Source organism: Anthonomus grandis, chromosome 11 (genome assembly GCF_022605725.1).
Source record: "Anthonomus grandis grandis chromosome 11, icAntGran1.3, whole genome shotgun sequence".
NCBI lineage: Eukaryota > Metazoa > Arthropoda > Insecta > Coleoptera > Curculionidae > Anthonomus > Anthonomus grandis.
Window position 1 is genome coordinate 6061525 of NC_065556.1, and position 24829 is coordinate 6086353.

The following is a 24829-nucleotide window of genomic DNA, read 5'->3' on the forward strand; positions in this document are numbered from 1 at the left end:
AGAATATAACATGGAAACTAAAAGAAACCTACGATGATTGGGTACTAACTATTAATGTTTAAAACCCAAGTGCTTATGCATAGGTAGTAAACGTAATAATCTAGAGTTAAAGAACATGCCCAAGAAATAGAAGCATGTGAAGAAGATAAATACCTAGGATACAAACACAGAAAGCAATTAACTCTCTGAATAGAATTTTCTCGAGTAAAAGAATAACGAAGCGTAGGAAATACAATTTAAAGTGCATCTTAATTAAAAGAAATTTATTATACGGTTTAGAAAAAAAGAGTGACGAAAAAACATAAAAGAATGTTACAAGCAACCGAAATGGATGCACTTCCAGATTAGCCAGATTTTCAAGAACCGAAAGTGTTAGAAAATATCCAGGAACAATTAGAATTTTATTATTATATTGAGAATTATAATTATCACTGATTCCGAAAAGAAGTAACTTATGTATGGATTTGTACAGCTTATAAATGACAACAGATATTCCTCAACAAACAATAAATTTGACACCATACCATCGGAAATAGAGAGGGCGCCAAAATGCAATAAGTGTAAGAAACTTAGATGATAATGGATATTATTAAATAGATTTTATATTTTATATAAAATTAAAAAAAAAATATTTTAATTATCTTGAAAATGGTTCACACATAAACTTGAAATTTTGCAGCTATGTATTATTTAATACGCTCTTTAAAAATACGTAACAAAAAATTAGGATTACTTAAGAAAATTATCCATGAGGTCATATCTTATTTTTGAGATATACTGTATAACTTTGCTTAAACTAAAAAAGAACGCAACTAAAAATACTAATCGACGGGTTTGAAAATTTTTTTAAGGAAAAAAAAGTATGTGTATACATGCACTGTATACATAGTTTTGGTATTTGAAATACTACTAGTTTTTAATTTACTGGAAAGGCCCTGTAAGCATTATTTAATTCTAACGTAAGTACCACAAAAAATTCGATTCTATTCGATACCACAAAAAATTTCTTTTAAAAGCTGTATATTTAAGCTATTGTACTTTTATTTTTAAGATTAAATACTATTTTTTAAGTTATAACAGATTCTGCATACAAAAAATTTGAATGTGTTTGCCGTTGGTGCAAAGCGATATGGATAATCCCGTAAGCTATATAGTTATAAATAGATACATAGATGAAGGGCTTGATTCTATTTATTTTAAACATATCAGGGATACAATTTCTCGTAAACATTAAATTTAAGAGGTTTTAATTATTGCTATCAGACCGCCACATCCTGGGTTACATCGAATGTTTTTTCATCAAAACCAGAAATTCCAGATTTTCGAAATAAAATTATATGTAACAGTTATGAATATTTAAAATAATTAATTAATTATAAAATGTATAGCTAAAAAAAAAGCTGATATATAGTAAATTTAAAACTTAACCTAAAGTCAGTTGTACTTATTTTATTTTAGCTATTAAATCAGCTATTATATTGTTCAGTTTTCAATAAAACTGATTTTAAAATCAGTTTTATTGTTAGTCAGTTTTACTGGGGGTTACAGTTTTACTACCCTTATGCAAAATTGAGATACGTCGAAAAACATTATTTTATTTAATTCTCTGTCGTAGGCCATTAAGGAAAATGTCATGCCTAATAAAATTAAATTCTGAATAAAGTTTGATTCTAACAAGATTACTCGATAATTAATATTAAAATTTTCCCATAGTAATATCTATTTCAGGCGCATTTGGGTGATTTTTATTTATCGGAAAAAGAGTGGAGAAGTTACATTACAATTTTTGAATAACAATAAAGCAACTTTTTATAGGAACTAATTTCACATGATTTTATAAATTAATTTTTTTTGTAATAATTTTAGCATAAATTGTTACAAAATCATAGAATAATAATATCATTATTATATGCTTAAAATTTCATATAATTAAACAAGCAGTTCAAAACTGTCCGTCTTTAATAAATACTGTGTAAATAAAAGCAATGCACCCTTCAACCTTTTTGTATATAAAGTTTTATCTTATTTTTGGCTACAAATGCTGATGGTAATATCTTACTGCGATTATTTTTGTTTCTATTAGTACTTGCAAGCCTATATATAGGCTGTACCGTAGCCGATCGAGAGTTCTAGCCGTGACACTGGTTCTGGCGTCAAAATTGAAACCGAGATTTGGTGGCGCACGCCGTACAGTGGAACGACTAAGTGGAGATACCGCGGGACCTAATAATTTTTACATTTTACAAAATAATAAATTTTTTTTATTATTTATTTTATTGGAAAAATATACATAAACGGTGTTTCAAATTCGTCTACCCTCAAAATACGAAAATGAAAAATTTACCCCAAAGTTGCACATTATTTACTTGTAAAAGAATATGCCATATAAAAAAATATATATATTATATTTTATGTGGTTTTGAACATTATTGAAAAAAGAAGCAAATTTTCAAAAACTTATTCTTGACACTTTTGTGGGTTATCTTGGTTGCTATGGGAAAGTTTTTGCATTGCTGTATTACTTTTTCGTAAAAATGTTAATGCCGAAAACAAAATTAGGTAGGTACCTACGCCAAATTTTTGTTGCTTATTTTAAAAATCGAAAATTTAATAATTCCGAAGATAATCAAAAAAAACCAAAAAAAAATTTAAAATCCATTTTAATTTTTTCTGAGCTTAAACAGGAATGCAGTAAGAGGTAGGTATTATTCTAAATAAAATTAAGATTGTAAAATGAAAGTTAAAAATAAAATTGTCAATTTAGCCACCTAATTTACATACCGAATTTTTATTCTTTTTAAAACTCAAAGCGAGTATCAAAATAGTTTAGTAGTTTAAAATTTTAAATGCGTAATCTTACTATTAACTACAATAATAACTGCAGTAAAATATTATTTCGAATCAACGCAAAATATGTGCCCCAGCGCGGAATTTTTGCCATCGCGATGCGGTCGTCGCCTCGCATGATTTCGGCTTCTATTGTGAGGTATCGATGGAAGCGGGGATAAGTGTTCAGGCTAGAACTATCGATCGGCTACGGCTGTACTCCAAAATCTATAATATATCTATTTAACCATTATAAATTGATGCTAATCTTTAGAAACTTCTAATATTATTTTAAAACAAAATCACATTATAAGTCAAACTGTGTTACATTTCTTGGGAAATTATTGACTATAATTTGTATTATTACATAATATAAATTGAGACAATTGGAACAAATACTTTTTCAACGAATAAAGCAAACAGCAAAAACAAACACTTGGCCAAATCAATTAAGTAAAATTCTCTCGTAGTACGGTGTAGGATAAACCATAAATCAAAGCAAAAAAGGTATTCGGATAAGTGCTATTATCCGAACGAAAGTAAATATTAAAACTGTTGGTAAGTTTTATTTTATTACCTGATAAATGATTTGGATGGTAAAAACTTAAGCAAACACTACTTCCCCCAAAATAATACAGAATGTCTATGAATGGCTATTTTCACATTTCTTATCAGATTTAGCGAGCTGAATAGTTCCATTTAATAATAAGCTTTTTAGAATGTTGTAGGTAAATTAGGATCATTATAAACCGGATAGGTTTATTTTGTGAATCTTTTGCTAGACTTAAAAAATGCTGGTGGCTTTGGGCTAATCTAACCCATTACTGCATGATTTTTTATTTTAAGTTGAAAAAAATATATGTGATAGTTTATGCCACAAGATTAAGTAGAAAAATATTTAAAAAAATTAAAAATGTTTTGTTTTTGAAAAGAAATGACATTTTTGACATGTGCCAGATTTGGCACAAATTTTCCTTTTAAGAATAATTAATTATTCCACTTAAAAACGGCGAAAAAAATTTCGATCTTTATTTAAACACAACCTGTCATTACACTTTTTACATGAAATTTGGGTTTTACCCTTACAATCAGAAAATTTGCATCTCTGGCGATCTTCATATCACTCAGGAAGATGGCCCACATTATCGCGACGAATTTCTTGGGCTGGTATTTGCGCAAAACGATATTTCCTTTTTTTAATTCTAGTTGTGGCTGAAGTGCCCAACTAGGTCTGCCCCGCTTTCTTGAGTTCTGAGAGTTTTTCTTGAGTTATTAGATCTTGTTAGAATTTCCGACAATTCAAGTTTGAACTCAGCCAGTGCCAAATAACATTCGTTAGAATTCGTACTTATGACCGATCTTCTCCATAATATCCAACTGTTACAACGTAACATGTTGAGGAAATGAAAAAAATTCTAAGGTAAAATTTTTTTGATCTTATTAGTGTCCTATAATAGCCTAGCATGGAATCCAAAAGATCCACACCGCCCATATAATTATTCTATACTTTTATACACTTTCGACGAGGGATCATAATGTGCTTTTTTTCCTTTCTACAAAAATTTCTGCACTTCAGAAATAGGTTGACTGCCTACATAGGTTGATACTGTACACATAGGTTGAACTATTTTATTATCAAACCACGAAACTACAGATACATCTGTATCTTCCACTCGAGCCACTTTTTCAACAACCGTGCCCCTTCCTTTTTTTTTCATTGAAGATTCCTTAGGAAAATCAAAATCTGGAATTCGATTTTTGCGAACAGTACCAAGAGGCAAAATGCCCTCTTTGCTGAGAAAAACAAGTAGTGGAAGACTCGTAAACCAATTATCAAAAAAAACTTTGTAATTTTGATTCCTTGGAACTGGCTCTGTTAGTTTTACTACCACATTACTACTTGCTCCAGGATCTAGTTAATGAGCCTGTAACTTAGTTGGTCCAGAAAAGAAATCAAAATCATAGCTGAAGTCTGATACTCCATTTAGTACAAATACTTTGTAACCCCATTTATGAGGTTTTTTCGGAAATTATGACATCCTCAACTTCTCTCTCAATCTGTTCATCTTCGCTGGAGTCTTCCAATAAAACTTTATAAAATAGTGTTCTTTTTTCGTAAACGTTGTCGTCTGACAAATATTCATCTTCACTGCCACTTTGATTTGGAATATCAACAATTTTGGTACCGTAAAACCCTTTTGGATCCATCTGAAAAAATAAATGATTTTTTCCTTTGCTGCAAGTTGCATCAAATATGGCACAAGTAAATAAATTGACAACTTTATGCATTGAAGGGCGTAATTATACCCAGATCACATGAATAAATACTTACCAAAACATAGATAATTTTACAAATAAAAAAAAAGATTTTTATGTGTTTTATGATCGCCTGTTTAAAAATTTGGTTTAAAAAACATGTTCTAAATTTGGCACAGTATGCGGTAAGGGGCTAAATAAAGCAAGCTTATATGAGCAGACCTTTGCTGATGGCCTATAAGTCTTATGCCCTGAAATAGATGTCGCTACAATGTAACGAAGTGTTCCAATGATGAGGGTTCTGTGTATAGATCAGTGGTCCTACAAGGAGGCGTAACGTTGACAAACAAACAAACTGTCCTGGAGAATTTAACTAGGGACAGTGCAAGTTAAATTCTCCAGGACAGTTTGATTTTTTAAAAATAATATTGGATTCCAAATTCTCTTAAGTCGACCAGATTGATCATGTTAAAATATTAGTCATATGCCATATAGGAATGTCCTTCCTTATAATGGGTTTTTGAAAAATGATTATATGCATCAGTAGACTATAAAAGTTTTGTGACCCATATGGTAGGCAGAAAGGAGTGGCAGAACTCTATTAGTGCTGCATTGGTAAATGAGGAAATCCTAGGAGTACGCCACTATGTTACAAGCTGACATATTTGCTGTGTTAAAATGCGGATATCGCAATACAGTTGCATCAATTTGCTGGGATAGCTGAGACGCCAATTAGGCTAAAAATGTAAGCTGTAAGCTTGTACCGAAATATAAAAAAAATTAATGTATTATCTTTAGATAATTAAGTTATATTTAACTGATCATTACCAATTTGTTAAAGTTCATCGATTTTAATCTTAGTGTTATACCTGGAGCTTCTATCTTTATTCTTTTAATTACTTTTTGATGATGTTACAAAACTCGTAATCTCAATTTATGGATAACAGTACAGGACACTTTTAAAAAATATAGTTTAGTTTTAAAACAAAACTAAGTAATGCAATTGCTGCTGCTTCCTTAAGATTCTTTTAAAGAAGATTTATTATTCGCAATAACGGAAACTTTTAAATTGTGAATGCAATTAAACTCCCTTAGTTTTGTTTCCTTGCAAAGCTGGAAGTAGGTGTTTAATGTGGCATCTTATTTATCAGATTCTTGTCTCAATTGTTAAATCTGTAAGCGAAAATTAACGCGCATATAGGCAAGATGAAGTTTATCATGCCAAAAGAATAAGAGAGAAATAGAGGTTGTAGGCGTTAACCTGAATTTAGGATCTGGGTACACGAAAAACACGGACTTCAACTTGATGTTACAGCATTTATTAGCCATTAGTAGAACGTACAACATAAATTAATTCTAGTGGAACTTTATAAATACGAGGAAGCCATGGAAAAATAAAATACGCGGAAATCTCGATGCGGCGACCCGTGCGCATAGCTCTCGACTCGGTTTTTTTAACTCGACTGACTAGAGAGAGAGACGCGAGGCGAGCGGTTCGCAGTGGTGGGGTCGACGGAACGGAACGGTGCTTGAAGACGACTGGCGCGCATGCGATTCCATGTCAAGGCCGCCACACACTACCACATCGGGGAATGTCTGTTATGCAAATGGGTGTTATAAGGTTAAATAGATATATTATTTTGCCTTTACAAACAATATAACAAAACAAATGAAATATTATCTTTTTTTCTAAACTTTTATTCATCAAACTTGACTGTAATCAGTTAATAGAATAAGAGTTAAAAGATCCCAAATTTAATTCTAAAAGTTCATTAATTATCTCTGGAATAAATATGCTTACTAGTTCTCCAGAACATAGCATTTAAACATTATCTATCCTTGGAACTAGTAAATAAAATTAATGAATGGTTGTTATAATTTTTTTTATTTATTGCTTAATATATACAGTGACCGCCTAAAGTTCCGCATAAATTCGATAAAAATTAGAGACATGATTTTTTGAGAAAACGCTCGGACCCGTCGATTTTTATGTTAAGTTGCGCATTATTTCACATAAATTATTGTATACAGGGTGAAACAAAAAAAAGATATGACGTCATCGGTCATTTTTTTAAATGGACTGCTATGTTTTTTATTGCATTTATGAAATATAGGTGAAATTCCAAGCAAGTTTTGTAAAACACACCTTATCACAAAACTCAACTGTTTCCGAAATATTTACATTTAAATAACAAGAAAACAAATAAGTACGTCTATTCACAAATTAGGGTAAAATCGAGGATAAAAATAATGTTATAAACACTGCCAATTGTTTCTATTTCCATGGTTGCACTTGTAAAGAATCTCCATTTTCGAATGTTACTGTCAGTTTGAAAATTAATATTTTATCAGAATAAATTATGGCTAATTTAACGGAAATCCGACGAATTGAAATTTTGATGATGCCAGGGTATGGGGATCGAGTGCGCACGCAAAAAGGAGTAAGTGAACTGTTTAATGCCAAATACCCAAACCATCCTATTTCTCAGTCAACAGTTAGTAGAATAGAGCACAAATTCATCACTTCAGATCATGTTAGGGATTTGCCAAGATCAGATCGTCCAAAAATTTCTGAAGAAACAAAATTAAACGTTCTACTCTCCGTCGAAGAAAATCCAAATAAAGCAACTTCACGAATTTCAGTTGATAATAATATAGCCGGAACGTCAGTAAGACGCATCTTAAAAGCAAATGAATACCACTCTTATAAAACTTTTGTTACCCTTATAACCTTTTGTCGGTACTGGTCAGTATCAAATCCACACTGGGCAACTGACGCTCATACACAGTACTGTAAATCTATTAATGTTTGGGCTGGTATCGTGAAAAATAAAGTAATAATGCCATACTTTTTTGAAGAAAACTTAACAGGACAACGCTATCTGCATTTTCTTCAAGATCTTATCCCTGCTTTGGCTGCCCTATAACCAGACGAGACAAGACCCTGCTGTCCCGACAGATAATTTGTGGTTTTAGCAAGACGGCGCACACATTTCTTTCGAGATGTCCGTAATTACTTGGATACAGTGTTCCCAGGAAGAATAGAGTGGCCGGCTAGGTCACCAGATCTAAATCCCTGCGACTGTTTTCTATGGGGGTACCTGAAAAGTAAAGTTTATATTGAGAAGCCAAACAACGTAGAAGATTTGAAAAATAGAATAAGATATGAAATTAGACGTATATCACTCGAAATAATTGATAGTTACATGAGTTTGTAAACTGTCTTGCTTTCTGCTAAGAAGTAAATGGGGATCAGTTTGAATATTTGATACATTAATAAAAGTTTTCACAGTTGATAACATTTTATCCTCCATTTTATCTTAATTTGTAAATAGATGTACTTATTTGTTTTCTTGTTATTTAAATGTAAATATTTCGGAAACAGTTGAGTTTTGGGATAAGGTGTGTTATACGAAACTTGCTTGGAATTTCGCCTATATTTCATAAATGTAATAAAAAATATAGCATTTCATTTAAAAAAAACTACCGATGACGACATATAGTTAGTTATGATATTTTTTTTTATAATTTATTAGTGTTATTATACCGAAAACTACAATAATGTCGAAAAATAATTTTATTTACCAAAAACAATTATTACTACTGTCAAAAAATAATTTTACAATAATTGCTCTAAGTATCCACATTCACATTGTAAGCATAGTCTAACCCTTTTAATGATGTAACTGATTTTCTAAGAACATGTTGGTTATTACTTAGGTCGTTAGAGACGTTATTCATTTTAGGAGGCGGCCAGGGTGTGATTTCTCTGCATACACAAAAGTTTATATATTCCTAGAAGTAATAGTCCAAAGGATTTAAATTCGGTTAGCTGGGGACCAGAAAACTGTACCCCTACGTCAAATCCAACGTCCTTGAAAAGTGTTCATATTCAGTTACATTTCTACTACTATGGTGCGGAGCACCATCACGCTGTATCCACAGTTGTTTTTTTTTTTAAATCAATATATCCTCTAACAACACTGGCTTCTCGTAAAAAGTAGTAAATTGCAGATGTCAAACGATCGTGACACATATAAGGGCCGACTAACTGATCTCCAAAAAAACACACCAAACATTAACCTAAAGCCGGAAATTCTGTTCAATTGTTATATGGATATTTTCAAGCTGCAAAAAATAGAAATTCTTTAAATTATTGACACTGTTTAGAGTGAATGTAACCCCATCGATGAATAAAATGATATCAACCAAATTACGATGCAATTTGCACAACTGCATATGAGGATTCAGATCAGTAAGCTACAGAGCTTGGACTGGTTGCAGATGAAATAGGCACAAACCAAAGTTATGCTTTGTTCTCCATATAGTCGGGTTAAGCGAGTGCGACATGATATTTCCTGATCATTACCAATTTATTAAAGTTAATGGATTTTAGTCTTAGTGTTACACCTGGAGTTTATATTTTTTTCTTTTTAATATTTATTGAGGAACTTACACAACTTGTAAGCGCTATTTGTAGATATCCGTAGTTACTTTTTAAAGGTATGGTCTCTACACAAAGCTCTATAGATTTACAACTGAAAATAATTGAGCCATAGTGTATTAATAACAAACTACCGTTCAACACTATCCACTATTACATTTTCGGCAACTTCTGATGGACATAAGATAGAAGTATTTGGAAGTGATCTGGTTGCTCTCAGTTGAATAAAAAATTTTCTAAATACTCGTCTGTCAGATATTCTTTATTTGTAAAGACATAACATTAATTCGTGTAAATTTCTGTCAAAGTGATGCAACTACTGGAACAGAATATCAAAAAAAACAAGTATTCATGGCACTAGGCTTACTTGATGTTGATAGAACGTCATACTAGAGATAATTATTATTATTATAGCACTGTAGTTTTCAGCATAATCACACTATTAAATTAGAAAAATCATATCTTGGTAAGGAAGCATTTGCAGACCCAGGTTCATAGTCCATTTTCAACTCAAATTTGTCGAAAGAACACGTAGTTAAATTTTGTCCCTTATCTCGCGGGGCGTCCTGTATGTAAAAAAATTTTAATTGTTTCTATAATTATAGGATTTTTGACACTACGTTTCTTTATTACAATTTTGTGATAAAGTATTATTATTTAAAAAGTTTCTTTGTTGTATTTCCTATAATTGGGTGAGATCTGTCGGAAATACGGAACTATTGATTTATGTACTATACTGCTAACTACTCTTACCAATTAACTCTTATTTCTCTATACAGTGTTTAAAAGGATGATGACCACTTATTGAAGTAAAAAGGCTTTTTTAAATTTATTTGCTGCTTTGTAACAATTACCTTTATTTAATAACTATTAATATGCACAGTCAACCTTAAATAAAATTTTTATGTATTTGTGCTTTATTGAGACGTGTTATTTTGTAACATAGGTTATCTGTTTGTTAATGATTTGCTCTACATATAATAATAAAGAAAATAAATACGAGAAATTATATTTTTATTTTGTAACTTCACTTTTTGGACATGACGCTACACTTAGAATAAATTCGATTGCTAAATGAAATTAAGGTAAGCTAAGTAACCAGAATTTACGTATCATTAATGTGGTGTCGCTGCGGTGCGGTTAACTTTAACTTCCTATTTAGTGCGGTTTCGTATGCTATACCCCATTAAACTTATTAAGTTAACAACTTATACATTTTTGTAGATATATAGACATATAGCTCTAAATAATGCTTTATAAATTTAATTAAAGCATATAAAAAAAAGACAATGGGTAATTAAAATAAACTAACAGGATGACGGTTCTTGTTAAAAAAAATCTTGATAAAAATAAGGAAGGAAAAAGGCTGATATTTAATTTTTGGAAGAAAATTATGTAATTTTAATTTAGGGAAAGAGAAAAAAATCAGTTATATTTTTAGATAAAAACATGTTTTTAAAGTAAATTGTATTTATTGTGATATTTCTTTGAACATGCCTTATAGCATTCGTAGTAATAGTAGTATAGTAAGAATTTTTTTTAACTATGCATGCAATATGATCTATATGTGAAGACAACATTTTAACCTTAAAAAGTTACGAGCTATTGGTGTGAACATCCGTGGCGTCGCAGCAGGTGTAAATTTTATCAAGAGCTTTACAGGACGATCGTGGGAGATTTGAGAAGACTGGCAATATGAGAAAAGAATATACTGGTCCAACAAGAGCAACAGAATCTATACATGATTGCCTTCAGCCAATACGAAAGCCCAATATTACTGCCAACTAGCTAAGAAGTGTGCTTTAAAATATTTATGAAATTACTGTCACTGCTCAAACAATAAGAAATAGGTATAATAAGAACAATATATTAGGATATATCGAGAAACGTCAGCATTTGTGATGGGTTTTCGGACTAATTTGGTTTCTCAAAATCAAAGGGTCTTTAACTGCAAACAAATATCGAGATCCAATTCTGCAACCTATTATCTATTCACGCCTTACAGAATTTAGTGAAAATTTTGTACTTATGTATGACAATGAACATCCACTTGTTGCAAAAACCGCTAAAAACTTATTGGAGCAGCACAATATTTAGGTTCTTCCGTCGCCTGCGCAATCACCTGACTTGAATCCTATCAAGCAAGTTTGAAATACTCGTATATTAAAAAGACATGTATTTTAAATTAAGTAATAGTGTAGTTGGCAGTTGGCAGTTGGCAGTTGAGGCAGTTAGCAGTTAGTTGCAGTTGAGGCAGTTGCAGTCAAAAACGGCAAACCCACAAACAAACCTAAACCAAAGCAGAATACCAAAAACCAACCAGAAACGGCGGAAAACAGCGTGAACTCGCCCCCCATAGTCAGCGGGGGGCCCAACCACCGACGTCAAAGACGCCAGAGCACAAACGAAAATGAGAAGCGAGAAGAACTAGAGCGGGGTAAGTCTCTAGCTGGCACTCCTTACCCCGCCCAAAAACCTCTCCTTGAACGGAGATACCCAAAAACTCCCACCCAGTCCTTAAATCCTGCCCTTAACATGGAAGCAAAAAGTCCAGTATACAGTGCTGAGGTCTATAAAGACATTTGCACTGCCCTCGAGTTTCAGATAAAAGACCTGCAATCGAGCATTGAAGAAAAAAATTTAAAACATAAAACGCTCGAAAGCGAAAACGAAAGACTCAAAAATAAACTTAAAAACACTGAGGAAGAGATCGATCTCCTCAAGGATCAAGTCCGCATCTTCAATGCTCAATTGCGGGAAACAAATGACAATATGGAGAAAATATTAAAAATAAATGAACAGCTAGAAAATGATAATAAAAACTTTGCCGGGCAGCTGGGAGCGCTGAGGGACCAGCTAAACGACAATCAAAAAAAAGAAAACTCACGGAAAAGATCCAGAAAAGAGGCAAACATCTCCTCCCCGCGAGAGGAGGAGATGTTACAATCTGAAGATTCCGAATCAAACACTGATACGGAAGAACCTGGTCCCTCAGCGCGCCCAGATGCTGCAACAAACAGCAAACTGGGGAAGCGGGACACACTACCTCAAAAAAACCCACTCTTTATGCCTCTCAATAGTTTATCTATTGCGGGAAAAGGGGGGAGTGTAAAGCCTAGCAGTACTAAGATACCCAAGGTCGTTATCAGAGACACCTCAAACTGGGCTAGTAAATACCAAATGATAATGGAAAGGAAAATTAATATACTTAAAGTACAAAAGGAGAGGCTGGGCTTGGCACTCTTCCCAAAAACAGCACAGGACCACAGGAACCTGACTGCTCTCCTCAGGGAAAGGGAGATGGAATTCCACTCCTTCTTCCTGGAGGAGGACAGAAAGCTAAATCTGATCCTGAGAGGTTTCGACAGAAACTTTGAATTGAAAGACATAGAGAGTGAACTGAAACGGATGGGGTTCGAGCCTGAAGAAATGGGCTGGTTTAACACCGGCCCAGGTCGAAAAAGGCAGACGGACCTCATCCGGTTCCTGATCAGAAAAGAACAGGAAGACATCTACAAAGTTGACAGCATAATGAACATCAGGGTCCGAGTGGAGCGCCTCAAAACGTTCCAAATAAATTAGCATAAGACAGGTGGGACAGTGCCATCGCTGTCAGGAATTTGGACACGCCGCGAGCAATTGCAACGCGGGGCCGCGTTGCCATAAATGTAAAGGAAAACATAATTATTCTAAATGCGAAAAACAACGTACAACACCGGCCCAGTGTTGCAATTGCGGCGGCGACCATCCGGCCAGCTACTGGCGCTGTCCCAAGAACCCAAATTTTATTAAAATCAACAGAAAATACGCTGATGCGTTAAAAATAGAGCCCACTTTGGGCCCGATGTTCAGGGGGACTGAAACTTCAAGAGATCCCGACTCAGAGGCCAAACGGTTAAAAACGCCCATTCAAAATAATAATTTATTAACGCTCTTATCCTTGCCGGAGGATGAAATAAACTTAAAAATAGAAAACTTAATCTTAGGCTTTTAAATTATTATTACCATAAAAATCATAACACCTTTTTTTCTCTCTTTTTTAAAAAAAAAAAACAAAATAAACAACACCGGCTAAAAACCGACGAGCTGGGTGGGCGTGTCCTAGACCTGTGAATCCAACCAATCCCAGCCGCCCACCCAGCCTATAAATATAACCTACGTCTCCACATCCCAGTCAGTACAATCCCACGCTCCGTGCCATCGTAAGCTAGAGCACCTCGATGCGACCAAGAAAGAAAAGATAGGCGCCAAAAAAACATCAACAATAAAGTAAATCAGGAAACCGGCAAGAGCCCCGAAGCTAGACCGGAGGAAATTAGTGCAAGACATCATCAAGTAATAGTGTTCCAGAGAAAGGAAGATTTTACTTGACAGCGCAGGGTTTGTCGAGTAAAATATATCCTATTAAGGCTTTTTTATTGTGGCAATGTTTTTTTCAATGGAAAATAAAAATTTGCCGGAATAGTTTACTATATTCAGTGTTGATACATTTACAACATAAAAAACGTTTATTTTTTCTTATTTTATAAAGTTATAGTAATTTAAATTATAATGAAATTTAATTAGATATGAGTTTATAACGGTAATCGTAATAATACTTATTAGAGTAAACTAAATTTTCGATATATGTATATTTTAAAAAGAGTGGAGAGCATCAGCGTCAAGTATCTTTTAATAGGCGGTTTTCTACTTCAATCTTTTGGCTTTTTTCTTTTTAATAATTAAGGAAACTGCTTAGAACTTATTGCCGTAGTGTTTATGCATGGCTTTTTCTTTTTCTTTGAATCTCAGTAAGATATTTTGCGAACTAAGATTTCTTGCATTGAGTCTTAAGCCATCCGAAGGTTTGTTAAAAAAATTATGTAAAAAAAAATTAAAAAAGAACTCATTATTTAATTTTTTTTAAGAAAACGTTTATCAATTTGGTATAAAACTTAACATTTATCAACTTGGTTAAAGCTGTAGAGCTTAGAAGATATAACCATCTTTAGCTCCAGCTACTAAAGAGGTGATTCAGTATCATTCTTACTATCACATGGTTACAAAATAATCCTCACAGAAAATCAACAAATTAATTATTATTTATATATTAATATTAAAATTATATAATTATTATTAAAAACATATTTCATTTGACACAAACACTACCAATACAGTGTTATCAAAATAAACTATTAGTCAGGCTTCAGATTCTAAGGATGAAAATTATCTAGGAAATTTACATTTTTATCTTCTAAATCAGCTCCATAACTAAATAACAAACGAAAAGAAATAACAAGTATACAATTTTTCTTAGGTTGTTAGCATACCCACAAAAAAATATTATTTTCCACAAAGTATTGAACCAAAACAAAAATTAAAGGTGTACAAAAAAATGAAAGAATTTAACCTAGTTTTGGATTACGTACGTCTACCGAATTTAAAGTTTTCTGAATTAAACTTTTTGATGCAAGCTGGGATTGGAATTTTATCGGGATAAAACCAAGTCTTTTTAGAAATTTTTTTTTAGTATTTCCTTGATCTGTTTTAAATGATTTTTGCACTTGATAAGTCACATCTACGAGGTAATGTACTTTTGTAGACCTTTTATATGATAATCTCATTTTAATAGTACCTTGCCTGAAAGAAACCCGAATATTTTTCTTATGTTTCTGCTTATGAATTTGTATTAATTTGTCGGTTTACCACGATTTTTGATATTCAATGTTCAGAAAAGTTTCCAATATGCATTCAGACTTAATTTTTTTTCAATATTCAATTTTCCTTTTTTAATTGCCTTATAATACCATTGTTCCCTAGACCATTTCGATGTGTGCATTAAAATTTTTTTAACTTTCTGACTTATTTTGAAAATTAGTTTTAAACTTATACTCACTAACATAAGTGTTACACCCAGAAGGATTAATTTCTTTAACTTAATTTTTTGGCAATAAGGTAGCCAACCCACAGTATAACCACACACAGTATAGCAACCGCAGGTATCGAACCCACACATGTTCGATGCGATTTAAATTAGGTGAATGTGTGAGTGGCCACAGCAAAACAGTAACGCCTGCTTCTTAATATCCGTAGCATGACGAACACTAGGAGACGTGGGTTATCTTGCTAAAAGAGGACATGTGGATGGTCCTCTAGATAAGATAGTGAAGTGGTTTTTAGGACATCGTCAACACTACGCGCAGCAGTCATATGGCTTCGAACCAAGAAAAGAATTGATCGGCTACCATAGGTAATAGCTCCATAAACCATTACTTCAACAGTTCTGTATACATGCCTCTCAACACAAAATCCAATATCATGCTTCACGGTGGCGTCTTACACGAAAGGCGATTCGTCGCCGAAGATGACATTCTGCTTACCAATGCTACCGTTCTCTGCTCCAGTTCAAACCTTGACGACAGTGGTTCAAAGTCAGAGGAAGTAATAACCGTGAACGATATGAAAAAAATTAAAAGGCTTGAATTCGACGATGAAGTGTACGCATAGTAACAGTTACTACCTTCTTCTCCAAGCCATTGGTCAAAAATCTGACGCGTAGTAGCAAAACGCTCTATGGTAGAGCGCCTATCTTGATGCTCTATGGTACTCCTCGGTTACCAGTTGGCCTCATATGTGTTTCTCTACAGTCTTCTATCCATATCCGACACACACACGTATTGCTATCATTGCGGTACCATCAATACGACAGGCAATTTCGAGGCAATCATTTGATAAATTTTCGCTAATCAGGTTACCATTAATAAATAGAGGCCCGACAATAGTATCACGCAATATTCCCACCCATACATTGATTTTTCCTGAATACTGTGTGTGTATGTCCTTCCCTGAAAACATGCGGATTTTCATCGCTCCAGTATCTATAGTTGTGTTTATTTACAGAATCATTTAGAAGAAACTTGCATTCGTCGCTAAAACAAATGGTTTTAAGCAACTTAAGACTAATAATACTACATAATTTTTTTGTCACTCGCTCACAAAATTCTATTTGTACAACACTGAAGGGCTAGAATTAGCATTGCCGTGGAACTATGAGCAGTTTGTTTGCTTGCATCATCTCTGATGCAATGATGCCAAATGCTTATATAGAAATGGCAAAAAAACATTTTATATTATCATAAAAATTTATCACTTATTTTGGCAGGCACAAAACAACACTACTGTTCCTCTTTAATAAGATATGAAGCATTTCTATAAATAAAATATAATAAGATTCTCCTTAAAGAAGTCAATATTTAAATTCAAATGAAGGCAAATAACGGATATTAGAGAAAAAGGCAACAACATCGTAACGCCGCTCGATCGCATTGTTGATTCCACCACAACAATCTTTACCAGTGACGTCATCAAAAAATATTTACATGATAAATATTTATTAATAATAGATTGTTTTGAATTATCAAAAATATTACCGTTTATGAACCCTTTATGAGTTTTTTAACGTATTTCATTGGAGTATAGATCTAATAAAAAGTTTTTATTTATGATCCCTTAATCTATGTTTATGATGACGGTTTTTTTTAATATGATGTTATGACAGTCTCGGTATTTACTTGTAAAAAGGTCGGCTTTAATCGCCTTTTTTCCATGGTGCGGCACAAACGGCACAAGTTCTTACCATCGGAACAGTTCAGAAAAACAATGAAATAAGACCTTTTCCTTTTTCAACCAAAAACTAGACAAAAAAACAAAGAGCTTAACAAATAGTAAATTGTAACACAAAGCCGTTGTGTTAATATTTGGCAGCAAATTTCCATTTTTGAAAATGTGTGTAAGTAAACTTGACAACGGGATAGGTGAATATGTTTGTAAGCAAAACACCCGGCTTCCCCTTAGCACATCTTGAACTCAAACAAAGTTGTTGTGTACTAATTCTGGTCTTTAATTCTTATAAAAATTTTATTCTTAGGTCAGGGTCGTCTTCACGCAATTCCTGGAGAATTTGCATTTTGTATGGGTGGAAATGACTTAATTTAAGTATCTGACGTATAGATTCGTGACAAAGTCTTGTTATCACTGAAGCCTGGAGTAGAGATAATGTAAAATTTTTTGCAAAATATCTTATACTTTCTACTTGTGCCGTTTTGTCAAGTACTCGACACTGTACAATCTCACACATTTGACTTAAATTGGATATTGATTAGTAGCAAACAAAAAGCAATTCAGAATAGAGTCCTTGATTATCTTTTGCAACAGATTTATTACAAGGTGTAAATTATATATTTTTAATTTAACATTTATTATATTTAATTGTAACAAAATTCAGAAACACACTTATTGAAAATGTCAAAGACTCTAACTTAATTTGTTATGACTGCCGTTTAATTATTTTCAAGGTAAAAACTGACTAAACAATTAAAACTGAATAAAATGTCTTTTTCTTAAGTCCCATGGAACAATTTTTAAAATTTTCTTACTGAAAGAGACCGATAATTTCAAGAGAATACTAACAGTCAAAGCAAGCAAGTATACAAATTCTAGAAAATATAAATACAGGGATTTACAAAAATATAACCTAAATAATCTAAATTGGAGCCAAAATAGAGCTCTCAAACACGGTGGACTACTTAAAAACTAGACACTATAGAAGCAAATATTAAGCTGAACGTGAGTAGAACCCTAAATAAATCTGAAACCTAATAATTAACTTTTAACTACAAAATATAAGTAAGATATATTACACGGGCAGACTTTCAGAATGTTTAAAGTGATTAATTTAAAAAAAATATTTTTTATAGCCGAAAATAGAAAGCATTTTGAGCATGTAATGAAATAAAATAGCACTTTATAAAACAGAATTTATTTTATATACTTAATTAAGGGTATCATAAAAGGGATGGTGCAATTTAAAATTTTGGCATTGGACTGTATCGGACCCAAGGGGTGACTCACTCATATAATTAAAATATCGTGGTTGTAATTGTCCCTATCTTTATAAAATTTGCACCAACTTTTTTAACTTTTTTAGTTCCAGAGTTATTTGCATTGAAAATTTTTAAATCGATGCCCTGTATATTTACTTAATCCGACATATTTTAAGTTGACAAGCAATAGAGTGAATATTCGCATTACAATTTTTCTTATAATTAGCGCCTTTTTAGAAAGATTTTGATTTTTTATTTTGTTCAGTTCTAAATTTGACGTCTTTATAATGTCTCATTGATTACAATTCCTTTTCAAAGTAAAAGTTCCATAATGAATTTTAGTTATTAATAGTTATGATGAAGATTGCTACATTATGAATCTTTATTCTGAAAAATCCGTTTATGAAAGGTCAGAAACTTAGAGTTCAAAGAAAGTTCGTTACATAAAGACCGCTGTTACATGGAATCTATTATATATTTAATAAAATTATTTATTAAATCAGTTGCTAAGGGAATGCAATGCTACAACAATCACTGTTTGAAATCCATTCCAGAATTACGTCATTACTATTTAACACGTTGACTACCATACGTATCACCGGTGACTCGTACGAATAAGTTGCCCTTGTACCGCACCAAAAAGTTACAGAATTGTATTAAAGACCAAGCCCAATAAGTTAATGGTACAGTCTTTGCCTAAAAGATGTCGCTGGATTCACAGAGATTTATGCATTCCGTATCGATTTTTGGGTGTTTTCTCGGTGGATCACCGGTGACTCGCATGGTACATAAGTGAACCTTTATTTATTTTATGGAAATCAATTTTGTTTGTTTTTGCTTGTTATATTTTTTTGGGTTGTAAGTGTAAAAAATGATAAAACATGGATGCAAAGGAGGAACAAAAACTTTTGCAATGGTACGAAGAGTTAGAATCTTAAGGTAAAGGGTTTAAATGATAGAAGCATAATTTAAGGTTATGTTTATGTAATTTTTAGAACAAAGTTGTGGAAATAAGGACAAAATTGACGTTGAGGATTTAAGTGATGATGAAATTGAACGTGAGCAAGGTGAACAAGAACTTAAAGGTATAGGTACCTAGTAAATCTACAAAAAAAGAATAACAAAATTTGTTATCATTCCAGATCAAATTCCTAGTACATCTCGAAATATTAGAGTTATACAACCTAATGAGAAGAATCAGTCTAATAATAGCAGTAAATACGTGTTCTCAGATAGTGAAGAGGATGAGCCCTTTCCGCCCTCTGAGTCGGAATAAGAACCGACCTCAGAATTAGACACAGACTCTGAAATAGACGAACCTGATTTAGAGAGAACGAAGATACTATTGAACCGACCAACCCGAGCACAATCTTATCCTGGAATCAAGTAGATGGAACGTCTTTAAAAAATTTTCTTTTACCGATGCAGAAAAAATAAATGTACCACCTAAGTTACGACCCATTGATGTATTTAGACTAATTGTAGATTCAGACATTATAGAGTTAATGTTATTGGAAACAAATAAAAATGCAAGAAGGTAAAAAAAATTGAAGGATCTTTCTTTCCAAGAAATGGAAATTTTTTTTGCACTATTACTATATGTATATGGGACAGGCAAAATTTCCAAAAATTTCAGACAATTGGTCGCGAAAATTTATTTATAGACATTGTTTTTTGCGTCATATTATGTCACGAAATAGGTTTCAAGATATTTTACCGTTTATTCATTTTTTCGATAATGAAACAGCAAATAAAGAAGATCGCCTCCACAAAATTAAACCTCTTATAGACCAATTAACACACAAATATAAGCAATTAAAAGTACCCGGGGAAGTAGTTTCAATTGATAAATCAATGGTGCCTTTCAGAGGCCGATTGTTGTTTAGGCAGTATATTCCAGGAAATGCATCAAAATATGGAGTTAAAATATTTAAGTTGTGTGATGAGAGTAGATATACATATGAAGCAGAGATTTATAAAGGAAAAAGTGATACAGCGACAGCAGGACGCAGTAGCAATAGAGTTGTATTAAATTTAATGAGAGATTACCTTGATACCGGCCGAACACTAGTAACTGATAACTACTATAATAACCTAGAGTTGACAGACATTTTACTGGACAGAAAAACTCACGAAACACTACGGAAATATGTCAAAGAAGTACCTAGAAACATTTTAGATGAGAAAAAAATGAAAAAAGGACAAATTAAAGGAAAAGAAAATAATGGAAAAGTTGTTGATAACTGGAAGGTTAAAAGATCAGTTAGATTTATAACTACAAGACATGCACTCAATATAATAAACACAAATAAAAAAAATCGCAGGGGCGAAAATATTAACAAGCCAGAGGCCATTGTGTTTTATAACAAATTTAAAATGGGCATTGATTTATCTGATCAGATGGCCTCTAACTTCTCAGTACTTCGTCGGTCTATAAGATGGTACCACAAAGTGGCATTTGAATTCTTATTTGGAACATCGGTTGTTAATGCCCTTATTTTGTATCAAATTTCAAATAAAAAGAAAATTGAAATTTCAGAATTTAGAGAGGCTTTAGTGACGGGATTAATCGGAGATATGATTGATAATGAAAAAAAGGCCACAAAAACTAAACACTTTTTAAAAGAAGTAACAAACAAAACGAAGGATAATAGGAAAAAAATAAAAAGATGCATAGGATGCTACGAGAAGGAATATAATCTTTCCAAACAGTCAAAATTAGCGTGTAAAAAAACGAAACTAGTGTCTACATTTTGTAATGAGTGTCCAAATACCCTTGCCCTTTGCTTAAGTTGCTATCAGAAAAAACATTAAGAGATAACCTAGTTTTTAAGTGTTTTTACAACATATTTGGTCGTTAATAATGTGTTACTTGTAATAAAATATTAAAAAATGTTTATTTTACTTTTTATTTGCATAACTTTGCTAACGTGGATCACCGGTGATAACCACTTAAAATTTGGTTAAATCGGTTCATTTATAGTCCGTTACCCAGGCAAAATGTCTTGCTTTTAAATCCCAATCATTTTAGAGCGCCCTGAAGCATCAACCTGCAGAATGTCACCGGTGATACGTACGGTACACAAGAGAACTTATAGAGTTGATCACCGGTGATACGTATGGTACATAAGAGAAGACTTTCAAAATACCCCCTTGGTAGCCAACGTGTTAAGTATTCTAGTATTTGGAGTTTTATAATAATCTCCAGCACTTTCTTCCTATTCTTTTTAATGGAGATGTTAGAAAAAATAGATATATATTAAAGATTATAAAATTCGGTAGGATGTTTATTTTTAGATAAAGAAATACTACTAACTATAATTTTTCTGTAAATATTAACTACTAATTATTGATTAACTAGGTAAATATTCATTTATTTTTAATGAATAACTGCTTTTTATTATATAACTTCATATACTATTCGGCTAGAGGATTATTATACATTTTTAAGTTAAATTAACTTTTTCTTTACTATAACTATTTTTAATATTGCTGTACTGCTTGTAAGTATCTTAGTTCTCTGATTCGTAAATAGCTCAAAGTTTGTATAATCTTGTATTATAAAGCATTTGCATTTTTAAATCAAATAGAAAGAGTCTGTTTATTAGTGGACCAAAAGTAAGTGGTGATAAAATATGTTTATGTACAAAAGCGAGATTCATGGCCTAATATAGATAACTTAACACAATTATATTCATTATTTTATAAAATAATACCTACAAGCTACGTAACGTAGGAACATTAAATATTGTATGGCTAGAGTGCAACAATTATATTAATATTGTAACAAAACTGAGGAATACATTTTACCTTAGGAATACACTCATTTTATGGACAACATCAGATTACAATTTTCACCTGCCTTGCAATGACTGTCGTTATATTATTTTAAGATAAACAAATAAATCAAACTCATTCAAAATTCATGAAACGCAAGAACGATAAAACGTAATCCCTTATGGAAGATCTATGGAATAATTTGGAAATACCTAGAATTTTCTACGTTATTTTTGCGCATGAAGACCAATCATTTAAAAATATAATTGACAATCAATGCAAGCAAAGTCTAGAAAATTTAAACTACCAAGATTTACAATAAAATAACCTAAATAATTTAAATTTGGGTCCAAACGAAACTCTCGAGCAAGATGAAAAAAAACATTTACCAATTCAAATAACACACGCAATTCTTAGTTTATAGCAAATATTTAGGGATTAGTATTCCTTAGAAGCATATTTTTAATTTTCGACATACATACATGATATACGAAATATTCATGCACTAGCATGGAAAAAAAAATTATAGGCAAAACCTTAAGTAAAACGGCAATAATTTACCGATTACTTGATTTGCTACCCCGCTGAGAGAGGAATTGTATTTTTCCATAGTAAACACTTCACGCGACTCAATTTGGGATCGATCATACATTTCCATCAGTTCTCTTTTATCCTTCTGTATATCCAATTTCAGTTCATTTTTAGTTAGTATAGGGATAGTGGGAGAAGCGCTATCATTTTCTTTTGATCTGCGACTTACACTTGTTTTTGTCTATATTTCTGCACTTAAGACCTATTTGGTCAATTGGTTACTAAAGTCGCTGAGATATTGTTTTTGACAGCTCTTTTTTCTATGAGATACAGAATTGTGATAATTAATGATACACGTAATTCTTTATCTATTATTTATTTTAATAAATCAGTTATTATAAAGCAGTCTTAGTTGTGTGACCGCTCACAGATAGTAGACACTAAGTAGGGTTGTGTCGTTTTAAGACCTACAGTTGAGTACTACAAGGTTCTGTCTTGATTACATTGCTATTTGTAATATATTATGTTAAAAAAATGTCAAATTGGTCTAGTTTACTAATAACAGCAGTATCTGTAACTGGAAGCACATTTAAGCAGATAGTAGATAAGGTGTATAGGGCACAGTTGACAATTAAGTAGTAATTTTAATGAAATTGGCTTACTGCTTACTAGCGATATTCATAGCATAGTTCTTGGAAGTATCTGATGATTTAAGCCAAAGTTGTATAAATCTATTACTTTTTAAAGGTTTTTGTTCTAATTTAGTAATCTGTACTAACAAACGTGCTTAATTTTTAGTTTTTTACAAAATTGGCATTTATCTGACTGAGGTATTAAACTAAAGCAGCCGAAATAAATTAGCAAATTTAAAAAAAAATCTTTTTTTTTTATTGTATTAGTCTTAGAACGTCTATCTATTTTTAGCAATTTAAAATATTCTTGCTGGGCATCCGTCTTTGCCGCGTACGTTTTTTATCAGGCCGTTCATTCGCATCGTGTATAGTTGGCCTTGGATTTATATATAACTGCTAAAGATTTTCAAATTTAGACAACTGTCGAAGTTTTAAAGATGCATGTTAACTATAACCGATTTTCAGCGTTGTATTGGTAAAAACCGCGGTAACTTTTTTGGCTGACAACTTTGACAGGTAAGTGTGACGTATTGTTTCCCTGCCACTTAAAAATTTTGATTTAAAGAAATAGTCGCTAAAATGAATTGGTTATTAGGAATTAAAGAGTTTATGTTTTGGTTTTTTCATATCCGTTTGATTAAAAAATTAAGTCGAATTTTTCGATTTTCCAGAGCCTAAGCCACTCTTTTCTCTAGAATAAAAATGCTTCTATTGGATCTAAATTAAATAATGTATAATAGTCATGTAAATTTGCATGGGTGAAGCCATAAACATCAACCTTATTGCCGGAATTAATTTTTAATTTTCTTTCCTTTAATTTAACTTTTTTTATTAAGTAGCGTATTACTACTTGTTCTTCTTGATAATTTAATACTAATTGGTATTTATTTTTGTTGATTTATAAAGGGCGCACATCATATCTAAAAATAGTTCCAGCACCATTGAATATATCGTGTCATCTTTTACTCTGAACTTCGTTGATTGTACTGTTCTCAATTCAGGTTTTTCTGACCATGAAGCTGTATTGGCCAGGTTTACTATTGACACTTTATTCAAAAATAATTTTCGTAAATTAGGCCGTATTTTCAGTAAAAAAAATTTTTTGAAGTTCAAGAATCTATGCGAAACAGCTGACTGGGGTTTAATCTCTGATGATATTGATGGTGAGTTTTCTAGATTTGTAAAGGCCTTGTCAAGTATTGCGAATAAATCCTTTCCTTATAGATCCATCAAAATTAAGCATCATAAACCCTGGTCCACTAAAGGCTTACGTGTGTCTGCAAAGAACATGCGCTCTTTATCATACCTAAACAAATTTTCGGACAGCATATTTTTTCATAATTATGTAAGGCTATACAGGAAATTGTATCAAAAAGCAATAAAAGCCGCAAAAGATATTTATTATAATAACAGGCTAGCTAATTCTGGTAACTTTGCTAAAGAAACATGGTCTATTGTTAACGAATTAAGAAATAAGCCTTCTTCGACTAGCACTAACCCCT

At 32.2% G+C, this 24829-nt stretch overlaps 1 protein-coding gene across 1 annotated transcript in view; it reads left to right on the top strand.

Moving 5' to 3' along the window:
• Positions 1-24829, top strand: part of LOC126742453 (uncharacterized) — a 1408556-nt gene that overhangs the window by 894459 nt on the left and 489268 nt on the right. The gene's annotated exons all lie outside the window — the stretch shown is intronic.